Genomic DNA, 17,362 nt, shown 5'->3' on the forward strand with positions numbered 1-17,362 from the left:
TATAGCCTTTGACTGCCATATTTATGACTTTTTAAATTGCTCTTGAAAATTAGTTATGTATGCACAACTCAGATATACCTTTGGGTGCTGATAATACTCAAAAAAGAGATGTGCATATTTGTATAACAAATTCTCTCTTTTTTTGTATAATCTTTCTATAATTTCTAAGGTATTTCTTTAGTCTGAAATAATAAAACCATATATGAATATGCTAACCTTTGCAGAAAGTTCACTGAATCTGAATGGAAGAATGCAGATAACATTACATTTTTATTATTCGGTGGTATATCTGAGTGTCCATAGTTATGATCATTTTTCTAACTACTTCCAGATGAGAAGATGGAAGGAGAAAAGAACAATAAAAGAAGACAGGGCCATAAACTTTCCTTGTTCATTTCTGTAGGAAGTCATAATACCTGAGCCTATCCATGGACTGAGGCAGAGTAATGCTAAAATTCACCAGTAATCACAGATTCCTGTGTCCAGTTCTGGGCTCCCCAGTACAAGAGAGACATGGAACTACTGGAGCGAGTCCAGCAGAGGGCTACAAAGATGATTAGGGAACTGGAGCATCTCCCCTATGAGGAAAGGCTGAGAGAGCTGGGCCTGTTTAGCCTGGGGAAGAGAAGACTGAGAGGGGATCTTATCAATGTATACAAATACTTTAAGGGAGCAAGAGGATGGGGCCAGACTATTTTCAGTGGTTCCCAGTGACAGGACAAGAGGCAATGGGCACAAACTGAAACTTTAGCAAATATGACCACTTAAATTTGTTGGCAAATTTACATATATATTGTTAAGCATAAAAGGACATTAGTAATTAATCATTAGCTAATAGGTCATTGTTGAAGTTGTGAAGTTGAGTAACCAGTACTGAAGGTCCAGAATTCACACTGATTATACAACTTTAATTATATAATTTATTGTAAAAGCGCGACCTGGTACAGACAGGGAAAGCGAATATTTGTGTACTTTCCTCACCTCTCCTTCAGCAACATCTTTTTTAGGATTTGTCATCCTTCAGCTAAAGTTAAGCAAAAATACATTTTTCTTTTCTTCTGAGGTAATCATGGGGGAAAAAAATGTTCAGATGTCTATCTTTGAGAAGGTTCCCAACGTTAGCACTTAATAAACACAAAATAAATCATACTAAGTAAAAATAATAATACAGTGAGCTGGTGAATGAGAGATCTGACCCTATCCTATCCAAGTACTAAGAAGGCTATAAATAAAAAGCTATTTATTTTAGATGACTTTCTCTATTAATTCACCATTGAAGTCTTTTTCTCTGCTAAAATTAATTCTATCCTAAATTAATAGGCAGATTGACTCAGTGTGTTAATCGTATACTAAAATAAAGAAAATCAAGAACATGTTTTGTTAACTTTAAAAAAGGTAAAGATCTATGAAAAGAAGGCTGGAATGAGGCTTTGTTGTCTCTCATGAAATAAACCTGGGTCAGAGCTATGAGTCAGATCCTGTGACAGCTGCCCACTACAGGTTCTGAGATTTTGCTTTCAGATAGGTGTGCTCCCTTTCTCATGTCGGGAGGAAAATAAGAGGCTCAGAACTTCAGCTGTCACCATCTGAGCAGCAAAAGAGGATTACTTATGGTGAAATACTAGCAAATGGAGTGAACTACTAGTGTATGTAAGTATCAAATTCTTGCCCATCTCCTAGGTGTGGGCAGGGTGGGAAGGTTCTTCACCGACTGCTTTCCAAATTCTGCACAGGCCTGACCTTTGAGGGGCAGAGTTTAGGCTTTCTGCTCCTCGACTTTTATTGACATTTGCTTCTGAACTAGTTCAGAAAGTCCCAGTCTCTAACTGAGACACTCTTTTGAGCTTTACAAACACGGACCAGTTCTATATGCACCAAAGGATGTCAGAAAGACAGGTATCAAAAATTCTTGGAAGTATAACTCCTAATTTCCCATGTTGAATTTGGCCCATTGCACTATAACCCAACTTCCGGCTGCAAGCAGCTTAATATACCTGCAGAGACTTTTGGAATATTCCGTTTCTTTCCATTCTTGGGTTATTTAATTACTTTGGCTACTAAAAGAACACCATCAGCAGCATTTTCGTCCGTATCTTCATCCCAGGGCCAAGGCTGTTCAATTCTGATTTCAAGGCAAGTTTGCCAGCTGACTTGGCAGCTGTGGCATCAGCACTGACTCCTTCTCACATCTGCAGTTTGCTTTGGACTTTCACCCATCCAAGCACAGATCCTATGGTGAGATCATGGCTCCAAGTGCTACTAATGGCTGCTGGCTTCTCTTTTAGGCTTAAAGAAAAGTGACTGATGACAATGAGATCTGATATATATTTTTGTCTGTCTTTATTCAGGAGTTCTACTGTGGAAATGTTTACATAGTAAGAAGGCTTAACCAATGCCTTTTAGCACAAAATTGCATCCAAAACAAGAAACAAATGAAATCAGATGGAAAACTTTCCCTTGTGTTTTTGTGTGTGTGTGTGTGTGATAATGCTGCTACAAATCCAACATGGGTTCCAAGTACAAATGCCTCAACTCATACTGATTTTATTTCATTTGATAATGGTAGGCTTTTGAAGCTTTCTTTATCTAAAAGTGGCATCTTTCAAACAGAGAATCGAGACATCAGACAGAAGCACTTGTTAGTGTTTATGGTTCATTTTTCATACCAAGAAAAACGAACACAGGGGAGTTTGAACACTATCATCTGCACGAGAAGATACATTATTGTAAAATGCAGCTTGGTTTTATTGCTGGTATTATCATGAACAACGTATCCATTATCACTTTGTAGAGGGCTTCTTATCCTGTTATCTTGCTTTAAGTCTTGCAAAGTGTACTTATTGTGGAGGGCTTGCTTATTACTCAACTTGTAGTGTACTCCCTCTCTTTTCTTCGGTCTTTCTTTCATCCAAAGTAAACAACAGCAGTGTTTTTGGAGGGTGGGTTTTTTTATTTTGCTTTGGTTTTTGTTTTATTTTGTGGGGTGGGAGAGGGCTCAAGTCTGTTTTTTGTTATTTTTGTGCTTTGTTATTGCAACGCTTTCAAAGATGAAAAAAAAACCTTCATGAAATGAATCTGAAGCAAGCTAAAAAGAGAATTTTAAGGAGATCTTATGCCTATCTTTTTGAGATCTTTAACTGCTGCAAAATTTATCTTTTAGTCATTTCTTTGTGCCATGGAAAGGATCAGAAGTTTGTCTTAGATGACAACACTGCTCTACCTATTTTACCTTGTTTCTCTGCACTCCAAATACATTTATCCTCATGGATATAGAAAAGCCATTCTCATTGCACAGCTGAGGAGCAACATATTATGAGATGGACTTATGAAGTGAGCAAGTGGTAGTTTATAGGATTTTATGCAGGTATTCTAATGATTGAGACCTTTATGTTAGTCATCTGCATTGCATAGACAGATGATGGAGTTCTCGTTGTCAGTATATGCCACATATTCTACACACAGGCAACAGTCCTCTGCTCAAACCGTTACTCAGTTGTGTTTACCTTATTAATCACACAATGAGTAAAAATGTTATTGGGAAAGAACGTACAGCCGAAGCAAAGCAGGGGTCGAGCTGTCATATGCTTTGCTGTCAATCAATTTCTTCTTCCACAAGCCATGTTTGGTTTAGAAAATTACATCAGTTGCCAGAGGTGGAGCTCAGGTGCTGTACCAGTAAAGCCATTACACGTGGAAGTTATGCTAATTGCTGAGGTATGCCAGATATGAGGGTTCAGTACCACAGGTTGCTAGAAAGTAGGCTGGACTCATCACACTCATTTTGCTTATAAAAATCGAAGCTGGCAGGAAGATGAAGAAGCATAGTAATGAAAGGCAGTTACCTAATTAGTTTAGCAACAGAATTTCACTAATTTATTAAAAAAAAAAGTCATAAGTTGTGAACCATAAACACTAAACAATTTCCAATTAGAAATTCAATTAGGGGAAGTGCTTTTTTAAGACTTTGTATAGGTTTGTCTATTTTTTTGTTTTTGTTTTTTCTTTTAGAAATATTCTCTTAGCATCTTTTGAGACCAATTGGTCAAAGCGATGTGATTTATATGCAACAGCATGGTGTGGGACAGATTTGTGACTCATGTCTCTGTGTTATGGAAAAGGCATAAGGGGGTCATAGGACAGCAAGGAAGATGCAAGGGAAATTTCCTCTGACATGGAGGAAGGAGGAAGGAGCCTCGTTAGCCTTGTTGGAGACCATGTGCATTTTGGATCTCCTGATGGGGAGCACCATGCAGGTACATACTGACTGGTCTCCTCCAGCAGTCACAGATGAAGACAAGGCTGTGACCCCCACCTACGAGGACTGCCAGCTGAGGGAATAATCAGCACTCAGTAGTCAGGCTAGTTCACCAACTTTTACGCTGCTCACCAATAGGTACTTTAAGGATATGGGAAATGGAAAGAAGGTGAATAACTATTCTCATTTACTCCACAACTGAGTCAAAACTGCAAGCAGAGTGACACATGTCACCAGTCAGCCGATTTGTGACTTCATTACCAAGGACTACGGGACACTATATTTACCAAGCATCTACTGCAAGTAAGCAAAGCTGTGGTTGAGGTTGAGCTGATCTCATCTTTTGCTGCAGAAAAGTCCGGATACTGCATTATTTCTCAGGTCATTGTTGTGCTTCTTGATTTTTTTTTTTTTTTTTAGGACAGAACTTTTTTTTCCCTTTCTCCTTTCCTTAGGCCCCTAGCTGATATGGAAGACTGGTTTCCTGTGTCCAGCTAAAGCTTTGCAATACCCACCACAGCATCTACCTCATCCTTCTTGCAAGTGACTCACAGCACCTGCTCCTTCTTCCCACCTTTTCTCATGTGTGTGTGGTTTTAAAACTTCCTTATTTTGGTCTATGTTAGAACTAGGTAAGGTTGAATAAAAGTCACAGATTATATATTCTTTACTACAGAGTCATCTTTTTTGTTTTAGTTCCTTTTCTGGCAGCTATCTGGACAGGTTATTTTGGTACTTACCTAGAAGCTCAGCTTCATTATGGTTGCCTCCAGCTTTGATTTGGCAGATAAAGACACCATCCAACTGGGACAATAGAGAAGACAGAACTTCTTCTGCATTCTGTATTTAGAATAATGGATTTCCCCAGCTCTCAGAAAACACATTGTGAGGGTTGTTTTACATCTTTGTAAAAAAGTGTACAGCAGTCATTCCTAAATCTCTACTTTGGAATCTTATGGCCTGCACTCCAGATAAGATGCTGACAAGAACACAGTAAGATGGTACAATAAAGTATTCAGCAACCTTTATATTGTTGAAGGGGTGTTCCCACAAGTCTCGAGAAGTAATGTGCTTGTCTGTGTGTATGACTCCCTTTCCTTCTTTCTTTCTGGTTCTGCATTTTTCCCTGAATACAGTGTACATGTTATTTCTCCTTCCCTTCAGCTCTTTGACTAGTCACACTAGTCAGAAAGCCCATAGCCCATTACCTTGTGTCTGCACAAATGAAGTTCTGTGAAATGGACGTTGTGAAACACCTACTCTTTCAACTTGTCTTATTATCCAGCTACACAGCGGAAATTTTGCTTGAAGAACAAAGGCTCTCCAGAAAAGGACCCTTCTGGTCAGAGAATACTCCTCACCTTCCTCCTCCCTCTTGCTCATTGTAACTGATTGTTCAACGGCTTGGAAAACTTCCTTCTCTTTTTGTAACACACATTTTAGATCACCTGGAGCAGGTACAGAGTGACAAAAACAATATTTGTACTGTGATAAGTACAAATTGCAGGTAAAAGCTCTTCCCTAGATATTCTCGCAAAAACAAAAACAACCAGAAAACCCACTGTAGAAATGCCAGTGTCATAACTATCAATGGCACAGACACAGCTACATTAAAATGAAAAGATACTCATCAAAAATTTCTGTTAATCTCCCACTATTCCTACACTTCATTGTATTTCCACAACCTTAAAAAAAGAAGCACTAGGTATTTAGTTCATCTATAATATTAGGAGTATTTTGCTTATTTTCAATATATCTTTTTCATTCTCAGTTTCTAAGAGTTTGCAGTACTAGAAAATTGTAATTCCTGTTTTCCTGTTGCTCACATCAAGACAGCATCAAACTTTGTTTTTCCTTAATTAGCTATAAAATGATGTTTACGCAATAATCAGTCTTTCCTTGAATCAGCAGATTTCTCACTTTTCTTGTTGCATGAGTGGATAATACTTTAATGATTACAGCTATGCAACAGCTGAGTGCAACATGTTATATTGCTTCAGCTCTTGTTACAACAAAGTATTTTTGTTGTTTTTTTTTTTTTGGTGGAGAAAGTAATGAATCACATTAATGTTTCCCTTCCATGTCAACATCACAGATATCAATATCTTACCTTACTGTACCTTACCATGCCTTACCCTACCATACTTACCTTACCATGCCTTACCTTACCATAGCTTACCTTAATCTATTTATTTATTTATTTTTCATTAAGAGAATTTACAGAATCTGGGGGAGGGAATTTATTTTCAACCCTCCTTGAAATAGAGGGACTGTGCAAGAATTTCAACAATTCTAATCTTCAGAGACAAATTACTAGACATGAAGGTTTGTTCCTTTTAATTTTTTGTGACTGGAAATAGAAATTTTGGAACAGATTGATATTCAAAATTACACTCTCAGTCAAGCATTAGAACTTTGTGAAAAAAAACACACTATTTCTCTATTATTTTCATCTGAACAAACAAATTTAGTCTATAAGGGCCCATTCAAGTTAGGCATGGTATAGAGAGACTCAAGATGCTTTTGTCCGAAAGAACTTACGGTTTAAAATGATACTGTAGAATATTTGCATTATTTTTCGTATCTCTGGCTGGATAATTAAAAAACTGACCATACACCTGCACTGAATTTTTGGTTCAGATCAAGAGAGAAGGCTTTTGAAGTGAATCTCCTGACTCTCTTCACTTTGGTTTTCACACCAGTTTATTCTTGGAGTGCATTACCTAGATTGTTATCGGATCAAAGTCATGGTTCACGAACACATCAAATGCATCTCAACCACCAATTGACATGGAGTCCATAATGTCAGACCCTGGTCTGAAGTAACACTCCTGCCTCGTCCCACCAAAATGCATATGGACATCAGCGCCATGTCCTTCACTCTTGAAAATCCACTTCTATTATTTATATTACTTACTAGTGATGATTAAGGTCCACAGAAGGTTCTTAAGTAAAAACAGGCTTTCAATATTAATATCCTGAGTTTAGTTTTTAATAGTAAAGCTTTGTTCTCAGCTCCTGACTACTCTGTAAGTATTTCAGTTGAAAACACAGGCTCCTACAAAAAAGGGGGGAGGGGGCTGAATCAAGGAATGCAACAAAAGCTGTGCACTGCAAATCATTGCTTCTGTTGAAGGCTACCTGTTGCTTACCCAGTACCATGAATTAAAAGTCCAATGCATTTTTCTGCTCATCATAAGCTGGTCTGACACAGTAACTTTTTTTTTTTCCCTTCACACTGTCAAGGTGGCTGTGTGCCATCAAGGGAAAGGAAAATAGAATCTGAGCCCCTGTATACTGATTAAGCCAGATGGATGCTTGTCCTAGAGCAGACATGATCAAGTATTAGTCATTGGGGAAACTACAACTGCCTGGACTCTTTCTTGGAGTCAGTCCACATGCATTGTGCTGAGTACATCAAAAATCAACAGGACAGAAATGAAACAGAAAAAAGATGCTAAATGCAGAAAGACATACTTTGTTATGATAGTTAAATCCTGATACTTGAATAGAATTAATGAACTAATTGCATACCTGGAATGCATGACCTCTGGAGATCTAGATGCAGTTTCTAGATCTAGCTTCATTTTGTGACCTTGGACAAATCACTCGGAGACAGCATGGCCTCAGATGTGTGAGTCTCACTCCTCTAACAAACAGCAGGATCTTCAAAGAGTGATTCAGTTCTCTTGCAGGCTTGGCAGGGAGCAGCTACAGTCAGCCAATAAGAAACAGTAGGCAAAGAACTTGCCTAAGATGATTTCTGGTGCCTTGGCAGTTGATTAAGGGCTGCTCATTAGGAATCTTTGTTTTAGCTGGGTTTCAGAATAGGGATCGGGAAATGGAGGAGAAAAAATATACACCTTTTGAGTACCAGAACAACAGAGCAACTACTATTAGACAAGGTTGATGGTGACTCCATTGGTCTGAGAGAATTCAAACCCACAGTTTTCACTTACAGCATTATTCACCAATTATGGGCAAGACTGTGACAGGTTGTCTTCTTCCTGCTGAAGCCCTTGTACAAGCTCTGCAAGATTTATGGGACAAAAATAACAAGAAGCAAAAAAAGTATGACTATATCTCAGTGAAAATGGGACTCCATGAATTTTGATCTCTGGGAATTCCTTACACATTTTGCAATGATGATGAGAATGCATTAAAAAATAAAAAAAATAAAAAACTGTGAGAAGGGATCAGAAGTCACTCTTGAAACCATTCAATGAAACATTATCTATGCAGTCTTCTCCTGTCATACTCTTGAATGAAATCACTGTGACCACAAAATCATACCCAGCGTGCTTTAGACTAAACTCAGCCCTCTTCCAGGTGATTGAGGATGTAACCAGTGTTTGTGTGCCTCTTTCCACCTCTCTTTGAATTTTGATAGTGTTTACAAAGAGGTTAAGTGCTTAGATGGTCCTCTGAGATAGAGCATTTGGGAGCCTATGAGTAGGGAAATTTGAGATCCAAAATGGGAATCTTTATTTAGAGTGCTAAAAGGTTAGGCAGCCTGTAGAGTATACTGTCTGAATCCTGTCTGACTTTTACTCTTATTCCATCTCCAGTATAGGAAATGCTATAGCTGTAGCTACTGTCTGTCTATAATGTTAATTATTGGATGCTACTATACTAATCTTAGTTGGAGCTTCAGAGTTTTATCATAATACAAACAACGAAATTGACAACTGGAAGATTTGAACTGCATAGCATTTTCTGCTTTCTCCTGTCCTGGACCTGGAGGCCTTAAACAGATTCACAGAAGAAAATTGAGCATTACAGTGATTCCAGAATGATCCCATAGAAGCAATCCTAATTCTTGTTCATTAAACTGAGTGATGGACCTTGACCTGGGATTTGATGCATCTCAAATCAGTAAACACTAGCGCACTAAATTACAGCAGTTATTGACGGGTCAGAGAGGCAAGGACTAAACTGAGAGCTTTATGTGTATGAGTGACTCCATCACAGATCTTGCTTAAAAGGCTTTTCAGTTGATGAAATCATCACTTTCTCATATCCTTGATTTCAGTTTTACACCTTGAGCTTTACAGGTACTAATAATACGCCCTAGCAAATGTAAGTTGCTTCAAATGAGCAAAATTGGAGTTTCTTGCTACACGACTAATTAGCATAAGCAAGCTCTTGTCTCATAGCAACCTAGATCTGATGATGAACACCTGCCAGCCCAGATGGTTTGGGGAGGAATTTTCTAGTTTAATAGAAGAAAGTACTGTTGCTGAGCTGCCTCGAACTATTATTTAACAGGAATTTTGTAAGAAGTCTGAAAAGTGATTATTGTGAAATCTTAAAAAATAAACATCTCTAAAGTTGTCATGTTCAACTGTCATCACCTGTCAAGGCATGGCTTTTAAATAATGCATAGCTGTTACATCTTATTCCATCTAAGTGTGCTAACAATAGTTATTGAATAGACATAAACTCAGAAATACTGCCAAATCAATCAAGAGGACCTGCAAAATTACAAAAACTGTTCTGGCATTATAAGAATATTTGTATTAATTGCAACCTGTAGTTCTAAAAAACTGTACTAACAAACTGAAAGAATTCTAGTAGAACATTTTTCAAAATTTCAAATAAATGTTCAAACAGGATAATTCTCAAATATTTATTAAATTGAATCTTCTAATTTATGGCAATAATTGAGTACAGGTGAGTGGAGGTATGTTGAACCAACCTTATAACTAATTGATGAAATTCTGATTTCACCTATGTCAAAAGTACCAAGATTTTACCACCAAATAGGAGGAATCTTACAAATATCAACAGCTTTTTAGAATATCTAAAAATTTTCAGAGGAGATAGATAAACTTCTTTAAGTCTTTTCCTAACTCCATTACCTAACACCAAATTTGACTCAAATAACAAATTGACTTTACAATCTCCCATTACATCGTGGACTACATATTTTGCTTCAGTTTTAATGTTATGCTTAGATGAGTAAACAGAATATTTATAAACCACAGAGGAAGCAAATTCCTCTCAGAAACTCTGGAGTATGTCCACTCTGTGTATTTTGTCTGATATTTCCATGTCTGATATTCAATATTCAGTACTGAACCTCAGTTTTGGAGATAGTAAGGCAGAATGGTGATGGAAATCCCTTAGGACTGGAAAAGAACCTTGCTAATGATTGCCTCATTTGCTACTGTATCTCCACTTCTCTGTATCAAACTATTCAATATGAAATATGAAGACCTTATTTAGAAAGACTGGTTTACTCTGAGGCTCCAGAAACAACTTTGCCATGCACTATGTATTATAATACACTCCCAAACTGGAATTTCGCAGGCAGTTCTACTGATGCATGAGTCTGAAAAAAGATCAGTTTCACTTTGCAAGTCAGGTATTGAATTTTTACTGTTAGCAATAAAGCCTTAGTTTTTGTCAGTAGTCTAAACAGAGATCCTTGAGAAAATTCATAAGGTGCATAAAGGATTAGTAGTAATGCATCAATTTGCATTCTCTTCTCTAATGGAATCAACACTTTAAATTATCTGTAAGATTTGAAAGGAAAGTATTTCACCATTCATTTACCATTCATTGCAGACCTAGCGTACAATATATCTAAGCTGTTAACACATTCCAGAGGTTTATTTGCTAACAGTCTTGAGCTGTGGATGAAAAATAGAACCTATTGTGTTCTGTACAACATGGCCACTTAGGACTGGAGGAGAAACATCTTCATAAGATTAGAAAAAAAAATCCACATTCTCACAAAAACACCAGCAAACTACGGGGCACAGGAAAGAGCAACACTGACAAACAAACAAACAAACAAACACCCCCAAAAATGTAGAAGGGATGCTGAGGATGCACGTGAAAGCCTGCAAGAGTTACCTCAAAGCATTTCTATCAGAACTCAGAATGCATGTTTTATTTAAATTGCAGAACTAGCTAACATTCACTCATCAGCTAATTCAACTATCCCAATCGGCACTGCAGGATTTCACTAAGGAAGTCCACTGAGGTGAACTTTTGCTGTTGTTCTTGCTGTTTTGGGGAGAAGAAGGGAGCAGAATCATATTATTTAAACGAGTATCCCTTTTCTTGTCTTTGCTTTGTTTTTACAAAAGTAGCAGCTGCAAGAGTGAGATCAAGAAGTGCTTAGTATGGAATTCAAGCCTCTAAGATACAACATCTGAAGCATTGCTCTGCTTGTTAATGAAAAAATCAAGAAGCCTGGTTGTTCCGTAGCACGTATCCTGGTGCTTTTTTAAAAATATAGATGATAAATTTAGAAAATACAGAACATAACTGCTTACTAATAATGTTTAGAGCAAAGTCACAGCAGCGTGCAAACTATAAAGGTGTTGTTAACTCAGTTCCCTCTGATAAGGTATTTCAAAATGGGGGGAATCTTACTGAGGCTTGAACACTAAAGGCTAAATTACAGCAGGAGTAGCTTGAGTAGCTTTATACTTGTACTGGTCCTGAACAGGAGCTGGCAGGGAGGCCTTTTTATTTTCCTTTTTCATGTTGGATGTCTTGCTACCTGCTATTTAGCTCATCCTTAGGTTATTTTTCCCTGAAGTTTCCCCAGGTTTAGTATAAACTGTGGCCTGAAGCACATAGGGGTTACCAAAGTTATGAAAATCAAGCCTGACAGACATTTCAGAAGGGATGAGATGACAATAGCATAACTGTCATCCAAGTATTTCTTCAAAGGAAAGTCCTGGGAAATGGCAGGAGCCCTCAGATAGGTGCGTATGATGTGTGTGGAGGTGTATACACTTACACACACACGTGTGTGTATTTACCACACAGTAAAGGGAGACTGAGAATAATGGGGAGTCTTCAGAGTGGAACCAGCCAGGTTTCCAGATGGCGGAGGCCAGGGCTTAGACACATAATGTGACCGACTGCTGCGATTTCTGAGAAAACTTTCAAACCTGATCTATTTTCAAGTACTGTATGAAGTTAAAATGTCAGCTAGGGTATGAATTTTCTTCTCAAATAAATAGATTGGTTTAATCTCCAGCAAGAAATGAGTTATACTGGTGTATGAGAATTTCTGCATAAATGATTAATTATATGTATATATGCTGCATAACTGTACTGTGCACAGCAGTTTGGACTGCCACCATTGCCCCTGTTTCATCTCCACAAGCACAAGGTAGCACAGAGAGACAACGGCAGGCGGGGGGAACGCAAATCCCCCTCGCAGGGAACCAGGTTCCTCCTCCCAGGGCTTTCCTGGGCGACCATCAGCCGCACCATCAGGGTGAAAGCCCATCACGAGTTAGCAGAGGAGGCTCTCTGGAGCTCTTTCGGGACACATTATGGGATGCAGAGGAAGAGCATTTCAGGATTACACAAGTTTTATTATGGGTTGTTTAGGGGAGGAAACAAAGGTGGGGAAAGGGAGGCATCTAGGTGGTACGGGAAGAAACAAACATGGGAAAATACAGGGAGAAGGGGAGGAAAGGGGCCGGTTGTGTGTAAGCAGGTTGCTGGCAAGTGTGCTTGTGTGGCCATGCCCTGTGCCTGATCAGTACAATCTGTCCCGTCTTCTAATTAAATGACTTTCTGTCACCCTCCCTGTGTGAGGGACTCTATTCTGCGTGCATGTGTGTGTGAGGAGGCCTGAGTGCCAGCAGCTGGAGTCAGACCACGAGTCAGGGGCCTGTCCTGAGCCTGTGGTGCAGCACCCACAGTGAGCGAGGGCGCGCTGGTCTGCGTGAGCAGTAGTGAACATCAAGCTGTAAGAGCTGGTGAGTAGGTAAAGTGACCTGGGAGGCAGGTTGGGGGGGGGGGGGGGTCTCTAAGGGCGAGACCAGGAGACAACTGGCTACTAGAGGGACCAAGGGGTCCTGGATGACTGCCAGGGAGACCGTGGGGCTGCGGCCTCGGGGGCTTGCGTGTCCCCCCAGTGCCAGCAGCCGGGGAGCCCAGAGGATCTCGGGGCAGATTTAATTTTTCATTTTATTTTTCCTTCCTCCTTGTTCCTCTTCATTTCTTTGTCATGTGTGCACATTTTTTGTGTGCTAGCCATCTTAGCCTCTGCACAGCGTTTGTGACTGTTCCCTGCTCCAAGAACTGCCAATGGCCTGTGCTGATGGTCAGCTCTGCTTACAATTTCTCTTCAGAAATTGTTACTCTTTTACTGCAGTGCTGTGATATATTTAAAATTTCTGCTCCCACAGAGGAAGGGGAAAACAAAGGAAAATGAAACAAAATAGAAAACACCTCAGTGCTTTCAGAGTTGCATTTAATTTGTTACAGTCCTCAGTCTGGTCTGTTCTAGACTTGTTGATATTATAAATAGAGACAGCAATGCAATTTGAAGTAAGAGGTGAACTGCGTGCTCTCTGTCAAGCTGCATGAGGCGTAAGGGTACATATTTAATGTCCTTGTGGGAAAACGATGAACTGTTAATTTGAATTCTTCAGCTAATGGTCATACCCCCTAGAACAGCATGATTTGTAACATCAGTAGCAACACAAACTCATGAGTCAGTCTAAAAAATGCTGAAACTGTTTCATTCTGTGTCCTATTCTTTGGTATTTTATGAGGTGACATGGTAGGTGTTTTTCTGTAAATTTGGAATATTGGAATAAGCATCAGTTCCAAAATCTGATGTCAGAAGTTGCATTTAATGCTTCCCGTGTCACATGTTCTGTCCCTCAATCCATCAACCTGTAAATACCATCAATCTGCAAAAATCTGCAAAATCAGGAATATCTACAATTTATTCAACATACTCTGTATATTCTCACCTTTCACATACAATCATAGAAACATTCTGGTGAATGTGGTCAAAGTAAAACTGATAAATATACTCTACCTAGGACTTTTCAAGAAAAAGTTAAAGCAATCTAGTATCTGATATTTATCTTACACTATTTGAAAAAGTAGTTTATTGGAATAAATAAAAAAAGAACAAAAAATCAGTCCTGTAAGGCAACTAATTTAGTGTTCAATACTAGAACACGTTTTGTGTGCCATACCTATACAAACATGTTATTAAATTAAATTATCAAATTAAGTGATGTCCATTTCTTCTTCAGCTCTTAAATGTTTTACTAGGACCATTTGGAGGAACAAATATACTTATACTAAAATGTTATCCAATTTTCTGTCTTTTCCCAAGATTATTTAAAGTTGTCACTGGGCAACATGAACTGACAGGACTGGCCACAAGATGCAAGATAATGACTTTTTTCTAGCTTTGTCTCATTCCCCATTATATGTTAAAATTGTCTCCAGGATCAACCTCAATTCTTATTAATATTCGAAAGACCAAGGTCGATAACACAAAATATCTCCTGTGGATATTTTTTAGAATTATAAATTATTCTATTTTGGCTACGTTCCAACTCTTTTTATATTTTCTTTCCAAAAATATTGGAGAAATGCAGTTTACTTGCATGAACGTTTGTGGAAAGCTATGTTAAATGACTTAATATTTGTGCTAATGGGGGGTTGGTCTCTCATCCAATCAGGGAACAGAAATAATTCTTTGCAATTTAGCAGGTTTCATTACAATATAAATACTATAATATAGTGTAGTTGAATTCAGAATCTTTTTAATTGGTCCAGTGAGTGCAAAGCATCATTATTGCACAGATACACTCATAGCAACAAGACAATCAAGATATATCATAAATTCACCCAGTAAAGTGGTTTATACAGACTCTGCTGTGAAGAAACAAAGATCTGCTTTCTGAAGCTAACATGTGCATGGAGCAATAACTTAGCTGAGGAAGAGAGATTGAGAGAAAGTTTATGGATTTGTTGTCTGACTCCATAAGCAAGGGTAATGAATCCAATACGACAAACTGAAAAAAAGAAAAAAAGAAAAAAAAGAAAGAAATTCAAATTAACTAGTTGTTCCAATTATTGCTTTTTAACATTTCCTGCACTTTTCCTAACATGCTGGTCCCTTCTGAGAGGCAGCATAAGAGTTGCCTTTCAATAGAATCAAATTAAAATATATTTTACAAGCACTATCTCAACAATTTGATTGAATCTGGGAGACAGTAAGAGCTGTCAGGAAACTGTCATAGGAAGGTTACAGGGAAAGGGCCTGAAAATGATGAATGCTGATTGGGTGAAATTCAAAGGCATTGAAATTGTAATTTGAAGGACAATTCAAAATTTGCATTGCATCTCTCATGCATATCTATGCTCTGAGCTTCTTTGTTCTGCAACCAAACAAAAATGCCATGAAAGTATGGACTTGGCAGGTCTTCTAGTGCTCCCATTACTGGTAATACTGGAAATGCAACAGACTGATCTGAGCTTCTATTTCCTATAGGATTTTTCAAGGGGAAAACATCTGACAGCTGTGGAAAGCTTTCAGCTGACTGTTTTGAAACCACAATGAAAAGAAGGGAAAAGGATTATAAAATCCTCTTCCTCTCCTTTCCCTTCATAATTTCTGAATATGAAGGTGGTCCTGAAAGGCAGCTTTCTGTGAAATCTAGATTTGTAAATAGCTCTCCTTGTTAATATCTCTGTTCCACATGGAAAGTCATATGCAAATTGAGATCTAGATCTAGTGTATAAAGTAAAGCCAGAGCTCCTCAAATGAAGGAGACCAAGTGCCCTTGCTGTTTCTGTCTGGAGTTTTTATTTCAGTCAATATTAACTGTAGAGGTACGAACAACTGTAATTTTTCCTTTCTGTTTCCACTGATTTCAGATGGATCTGTTCGGCAGTCTCCAGACACCTCTGTCTAAGCTTGTAACGTCAAGCCTAATGATATCTGCTGGCTTTGAGACTCTGGAGTGATTTATTCTGGTCCTCCTTCAGCATGACTGCTGAACAGAATCTAGATCTGCAAAATCTTTCAAGGCAGCAGGATGCACAGTTTTTGCAATGGAAAATATCCAAAACTGAGTATAGAATGCATAGGTCAATTAATCATACTTGATCCTGGATGTAGCTGAGATATATTCATTAACTACTAGGAGTAATTTTTGAAATGCGGATATTAGGCATCTGTTTTCAGCAGTGAATGGTGTTGAATAAACTTTCCACTATAAGGAGCTCCTAAAACATGTGTGGATTCCAAAAGTCCTGCAACAAATCAGGGAGATAAAATACAATGTTGTTGATATTAATAATGAGAAATAAATGGGGAGAGATGAGCCTTTTTGGAGCTAAACGAAGACCTTTTCAGGCCTCATTTATACACACTATATAGTGAAAAAAAGCACACATACAAATTTGCCAGATCACCATTCATAATTTAGTATTGTTTTATAAACTGTATCTAGTTCTACCTTAAACAGTGTATGTTGTATTTATACCAAAATAATGTATGCGCAACTATTCTACAGGAGGGAAAAATAATATTAAAAGCTTAAGCCAAATTGAAAACTCCTATTCAGTCAGTGAAATAAGTACAAGGCAGAAATTATCTGTACAGAATCCACAATCTAAGCAATTTGTAGGGACCATAACGTGCCATTCCTAGCTCATCATCCACATGAAAGAAAGTCTCCTTCTTAAAAAAAAAAAAGAAAATCCTTAGTGATTTGCATGCACTTACATAAGAAGCCAGTGCCCAGAGCTTGACTGGATTAAAATTAACATATCTACCTCATCCTCTCCTACAAAATCACAAGACAAACAGTGTATTTCTTTATTTGGTTCCTCTTACAGGATTGCCTCCTACTTCTCCCCTACTTCATAAATAAAATAAATATATAGTTAAAGGTTTTCAATTTTACTTTGACTCATCCATTAGTTTTCTCAAAAAGTGACAGAACCACTTCCTAACTACCCAAAAGTATGCCATAAAAAGCACTGCATACTTAATGCAAATATCTCTTTGATAACGCAGCATGACTGGAAGTGAAATACTATTGAGTAATACATTGCATTTTAAAGTGAAAACAAATGTCAAGGAAAACCAGTAAAATCACAATATTTCTCATAAAAGTCATTTCTAAGTACCTCTGTACTGTTTTATGGTGCAAATTGTATGACTTTCAATATGTTTACCTCCATTTCTCTTCTGGCTATTGCTGGTTCTAACCTAGAAGGATTCTTTTGCAATTTAATGTAAATCAAAAGATAATCCTGCAACTGTTTCCAGGCACAATATTTACAGTCATTGACTTTTCTGAACTATTC

The sequence above is a fragment of the Dromaius novaehollandiae genome, chromosome 1 (genome assembly GCF_036370855.1).
Source record: "Dromaius novaehollandiae isolate bDroNov1 chromosome 1, bDroNov1.hap1, whole genome shotgun sequence".
Classification (NCBI taxonomy): Eukaryota; Metazoa; Chordata; class Aves; order Casuariiformes; family Dromaiidae; genus Dromaius; species Dromaius novaehollandiae.